The 5,637-nt window shown below is 45.7% G+C and overlaps 1 pseudogene; it reads right to left on the bottom strand.

Moving 5' to 3' along the window:
• Window positions 1-3,030: 3,030 nt before the first annotated feature.
• LOC147663878 (armadillo repeat-containing protein 10-like) lies at window positions 3,031-5,063 on the bottom strand (annotated as a pseudogene).
• Window positions 5,064-5,637: the final 574 nt, after the last annotated feature.

Raw genomic sequence — 5,637 nt, 5'->3', positions numbered from 1 at the left:
CACATTCACATACCCACTTCCATACCCACACAACCATGCAGACACCCACACACACATACAGCCACTCACACACCCACTCATAGACCCATAACACCACTCACAGACCCACACAGCTGCTCACACATGCACTTGCACACCCAGACAACCACTCACATTCCCCCTCACACATCTATACACCCACTCACACATCCAAACAATCACACACCTCATCAACGACCCACAACTCTGCTCACACACTCATAGACAGATTCACACATCCATATACCTACTCACACACCCATACGGTCTCTCACACACCTACTCAAATAGCCACAAAACCCCTCATATACCCACACAGCTGCTCACACCCACTCATACATGCCTTTACTCACTCATATATACACCAACAGTCACACAACCACTCACACACCAACAAAATCACTCACACACCCGCTCACACTCACACACCCACTTAAAAACAAATATAACCATTCACAGACCCACAAAACCACACACATACCCACTCACGCATCCACATAGCCCTTCACACACCAACTCACATACCCATGCAACCACCCATACACCCATACAGCCATTCACACACCCACTCATAGATCCACATAACCACTCACACACCCACATAACATATCCACTCACACACCCACTTACATTCTGACACAACCACTCACACACCCATACAACATACCCACAAAACCCCTCACACACCCACTCATAGACCCACACACCACTCACACATCCACTTAATTAAATATTGGTTTACCTTTTAGAAAAATTAGATATTCATCAAAAGCAAAGGTAACAGGGACGTTATAGTTAGAAAATAACATTTAAAAAACGCAGAAATTCACTGAAAAAACAAAGATTACAGGGACTTTATAGTTAGGAAATAACATGAAAATACCATTAGAAATTAATTGAATTTTACAAGTCATTGTTACCTGAGTTAATTGTAACTTACCCCCAATGCACTGCTTATAACCTTACATATTACGTCACTGATGACATGGTCAGTGACATCACTAATATCATCACGAATGATATCACTGATTACATCATCCAGTGAGTGCTATTGCATAAGTTAAATTACTATACTTTCTGGACTGCTAATGAGTGATACTATTTCTAACATATGTCATCTGATTCATAATCCAATTTTTAAATTAGGTGCACTATTTATCAGTAAACTAGCCTTTATTCTGACACATGCCCCCTGCTGATATATATGTATAGCTGTGCTTTGCGTAAGCTACAGTGCTCTTGTGACTTCACTTTACAGTGATGGCGTAGTATAGTTCGGTTGTATGACGTACTGACCAGTTTCTTCAACCGCTCTCCTTTGTGGTGAATGACTGTAGTAGTAGTTTACAGTAAATTAATCTGTTCACTAAAACCTTTCTCCAGGTTGAATGCTCAGTGTAGTAGACATTTACAACAGACACACTATCCGCTCACAACTTTGTCCAGGATATAGAATAATTTTACTGGTGGATTAAAAGACAGTGGCCTGCCGATTAACACCTCCATACTGGTTGTATGTTGTAGTGCATTTGTATAAATCTGACATTTGCAATAAAACCTCTTTCTAGGTTCAAGAATGGTGATGTTGTGATTTACAATAGACCAGACTATACAGATAAATGTTTTACTTTTATCATTAGTGTTTACATTTGTCTTTTATAAAACACAGGGCTATTTGCTGAGAAATATCTCTTACTTGATAACTGAGTTTAGTAGTTGATGAGGTTACAGTGAACTCTTTGTTGCACCTTTCTCAACTTTGTCTTCTTCTTACTTTAAACATTCATTAATTGAATTTTATGAAGTATATTGAAGTTTACTTTGCTGGATGATATCATCAGTTATGTCATTTGATGTGATCAGTGATGTCACTGACCATGTCATGAGTGAGGTCATAGCGAACACCGAAACCAATATAGGGAAGACCAGGTTCAACAGCTCAGGCTAGACTGTTCAAATAAGCAGGGGTACTCATAGTACGGACCGCGGGCCGCTCGTGGCCCGGCAAACCTTCCTTGGCGGCCCGCGGACCTTACAGACATGTACCAGTTAAAAAAAAAAATATTCTCGAGTGTCAGTAAACATCACCGGCTGCAGCAGCCTGGACTCGGAGAGGCTCTGCTCTCTTGGGGCCGAGAGATTCCAGCCATAAAGTGGACCTGCAGGGGCCTCAGAAGTGGTGAAACAGAACAAAGCCTCAAACAGTTAATGGTCCTTAAAGACCTGTGAAATGCTCCGGCGCGGCTGTGCGATTTTAAACTCAATGGATGTTGCACGCCTGTATGTGACACATATATTTCCTTCAGGGCTTTGACCTGGCACGCAGGTTTCTGGTGGCCACATACAAAAGCTTGCTTACCTCTGGGTGATGGCAGGGCTGTCCTCTTTAATTTTATCCAAAAATAATTTGCTACAAACTTTCAATATTTTCGGTGGGGAGAATATGTCCTGCTATGTCACATGCCTCTTCCAGTGTCTTCTTGGTAGTGTCCATTCATACGTCCGGAATGGCAGGCTTACGCAAAGATACCGCCTACTAAAAGCAGTGTGCAACCAGGAGCATGCAAGATTTCAGACTTTTAAAGGAGGACCGCGTTCCATTGGGAACTTTTCTAAAGATGCAGTGACTGCTCTGTAGATGAGGTACAAACGGTCTAGAATGCAAAGAAGTGTTGTTCAATATGTTAGCGGATTCTCACTCAAGTCAAGTTTCCAAACAAAACCGATTTATTACTTCTGCCTTTAGCCCGTGTGATCTTTCAGATGTTGTGTCTGTTGCAGTCAATTGGCAGAAACTCTGGATCAGGTGGCATGCTATGACGCTCTATATAGCGGAGCAGGTTCAAAAGTGGCAAGGGAGACTTGCACAGGTATGATCCAAGCAACAAACACGGAAGGAGCAACCTCGGCAGGTAAAGCAGTAGTACTGTGCCACACGAAGAAATGAACTGACTTCAATTCAGACCGCAGGGACGTCAACTTATTGTGATTCCCTCTTCGGAAGGAAGGACTTTATGTTTGCTGTTTAGTCATAATTCTAGCTATTCGCTATTTCACTTCCTCATCCCGATGCTGTAACAAGGATACCAAGAAGCTTTGCCTTGAATCTCCGAACAACAAAGAGAAGAGCGAGCCTTCGTGGTACTGACGGTGAACAGCTCCACTGTCCATATTTTCATTCAGATTTGCCACAAAGGTGAGCCCCCGTAGGAGATGTCATCATTTGTTCATGTGTGGAAGAAGGATGCCAACGAGGAAGGTACTTGAGTACTCAGAAGATCTTTTGTGAGCGATGGGTTTGCAGACAAATTCACAAGCACCTTCAAAACATTAATCTGCGTCTTTTCATTTCCATGAGACCACAGACGAAGAAAGTAAGCATGGGCGGAAAATCCGTTACGCTCGCGGATTTTGCGGATTTTCGGGAAATCCGCAATCCGCGAGATTTGCGAATTTCCCGCAAAATCCGCAAATCCGCGAGCAGCGGATTTTGCTCGCACTGCTCGCACTGTTCGCGTGAGTTCGCGCCCCGCGAATAAGTGCAAAATTGCAGAAATACGATCTTAGCAAAACTGAAAGTAACTACTTACCAGGTTCAAAAGTTCAGGCACATCATTAGTAGCCATTTCCTGTAGTGCTTCCTGAGGGGCCCCTCCAGAGTTCAGTTGCCAGTTGAAACTATTATGTGACCCTGCTCTGAACCTCAGAATAGTTACACATATGCCACAAAGGTCCTGAATTACAGCTAAGGGAGACAAGCAGGAGCCAGGCTGGAAGTTAAAATCCATTAATCAGCCCCTAATTCATTATTGTCAGTTGGGGCAGGGCAGGTGTTGTAACTAATTTTGCAACAATGAAAGCACTTAGCAAGTGCAAAAGATCACTAATCAGGGCGCACTAAGGAAGCAGGTGCCAGCTAAAAAAATATTCTGTGACACATTAATCAGCCCCAAATTAATTCAGGTCACTTGAGGCAGGGAAGGTGTGCTTTGCTTTGCCGAAAATAATGTACACTGGACAACCAGAGGGTGTGGTGATGAAACAGAGGGTGGCATGGGTGGGCCAGAGGATGGCATGAGTAGTCAGAGAGTGGCAGTGGTGACAGAGAGTGGCAGTGATGAAGAAGAGTGTCCCAAACAGGCTGGACACGTAGAAACAACAAGTTCGCAAAACTTGCGACCCGACAGGTAAGTTCGCAAATTGCGAAATTGTAAAAACCCTCGCGAACTGGCAGAAACACGGGCGAACACAAAAAAAAAAAAATCCGCAAATTCGCGGGAATTCGCGGATTTTGCAGATTGCGAATCCGCAAATCCGCAAAATTCGCGGATTGCCAATCCGCAAAATCCGCTCATGCTTAGAAGAAAGCAAGGTAAAGATTTTACGATCATGTCTTGGTACTCGTTTGTAACAGACATGTTAGTTAACAGCCTAAGTGCAGCTAACTGCAGGTCAGAGTTCAGTGGAGCAACTTCAACAGCTGCACAAATAGGTTCAATATAAATCTTTAACTGTTCCTGATTGTTCACGTTCATACTCCATTTGTTAAGCGCATTTAAAGCCTGTGCCTGGACTTCAGGAACAGGATCTGAAAGCATATTTACAATTACTGGAAGAGCCCCTAAATTACGAATAAGATCTTGATTAACTGAAAATGCAGCACTGTTACTAAGAGTAATCAAGGCTTGTTTTCGAACTGACGATTCTTCTGTGACTTCAAGCAGTTCAATAACTCTTTGTAGACGTTGAGCATCCAAATTGCTTGATGGATTTATTAGAAAATCTGTAGGGTTCTCCCTCACTTTGGCCACCAAAGTCATTCCGGACACCCTGGGCAGGAGACCGCCTGTTGCCTCAGGGGCCCAAATCAGGCTCTTGGAATGTGCCTCATCTCTGTCCTGTGTTGCCCCCGCACCGTCCCCTGTGTAAGACCCCGGTTTAGACGGCTCACTGCGTAAAAGGCGTTTGTACAGCCAGTAGCATACGCTGGAGCCGACCATCAACCCAAGCAGGGATCCAAGAAGAGTCCTACCGAGAGGGCCCATGACGGGCGAAGCTGCATCCTTCACAACCTACTTTTAACAATGTGCAAAGGGGAGGACGAGGGAGGGAAAGTCAGGGGAGGGAGAGAGAGGGAGAGACAGGGGAGGGAGAGAGAGGGAGAGACAGTGAAGGGAGAGAGAGGGAGAGACAGGGGAGGGAGAGAGAGGGAGTGTCAGGGGAGGGAGAGAGGGAGAGAGGGAGTGTCAGGGGAGGGTGATGGAGGGAGAGAGAGGGAGAGAGAGGGAGAGTCAGGGGAGGGAGGGAGAGGGAGTGTCAGGGGAGGCCGACGGGGGGAGAGAGAGGGAGAGTCAGGGGAGGTAGAGAGAGGGATAGTCAGGGGAGGGCGGTGGAGGGACAGAGGGAGTGTCAGGGGAAGGACAGAGAGGGAGTGTCAGGGGAGGGAGAGAGAGGGAGAGACAGGGGAGGGAGAGAGAGGGAGAGACAGGGGAGGGAGAGAGGGAGAGAGAGGGAGTGTCAGGGGAGGAAGAGAGAGGGAGTGTCAGGGGAGGGCGATGGAGGGAGAGAGAGGGAGAGTCAGGGGAGGGAGAGAGAGGGAGTGTCAGGGGAGGCCGATGG

This window comes from Lissotriton vulgaris, unplaced genomic scaffold (assembly GCF_964263255.1).
Source record: "Lissotriton vulgaris unplaced genomic scaffold, aLisVul1.2 SCAFFOLD_5537, whole genome shotgun sequence".
Classification (NCBI taxonomy): domain Eukaryota; kingdom Metazoa; phylum Chordata; class Amphibia; order Caudata; family Salamandridae; genus Lissotriton; species Lissotriton vulgaris.
The sequence above is the reverse complement of the archived record's forward strand: the minus strand, read 5'-3'. Positions and strand labels throughout refer to the sequence as shown.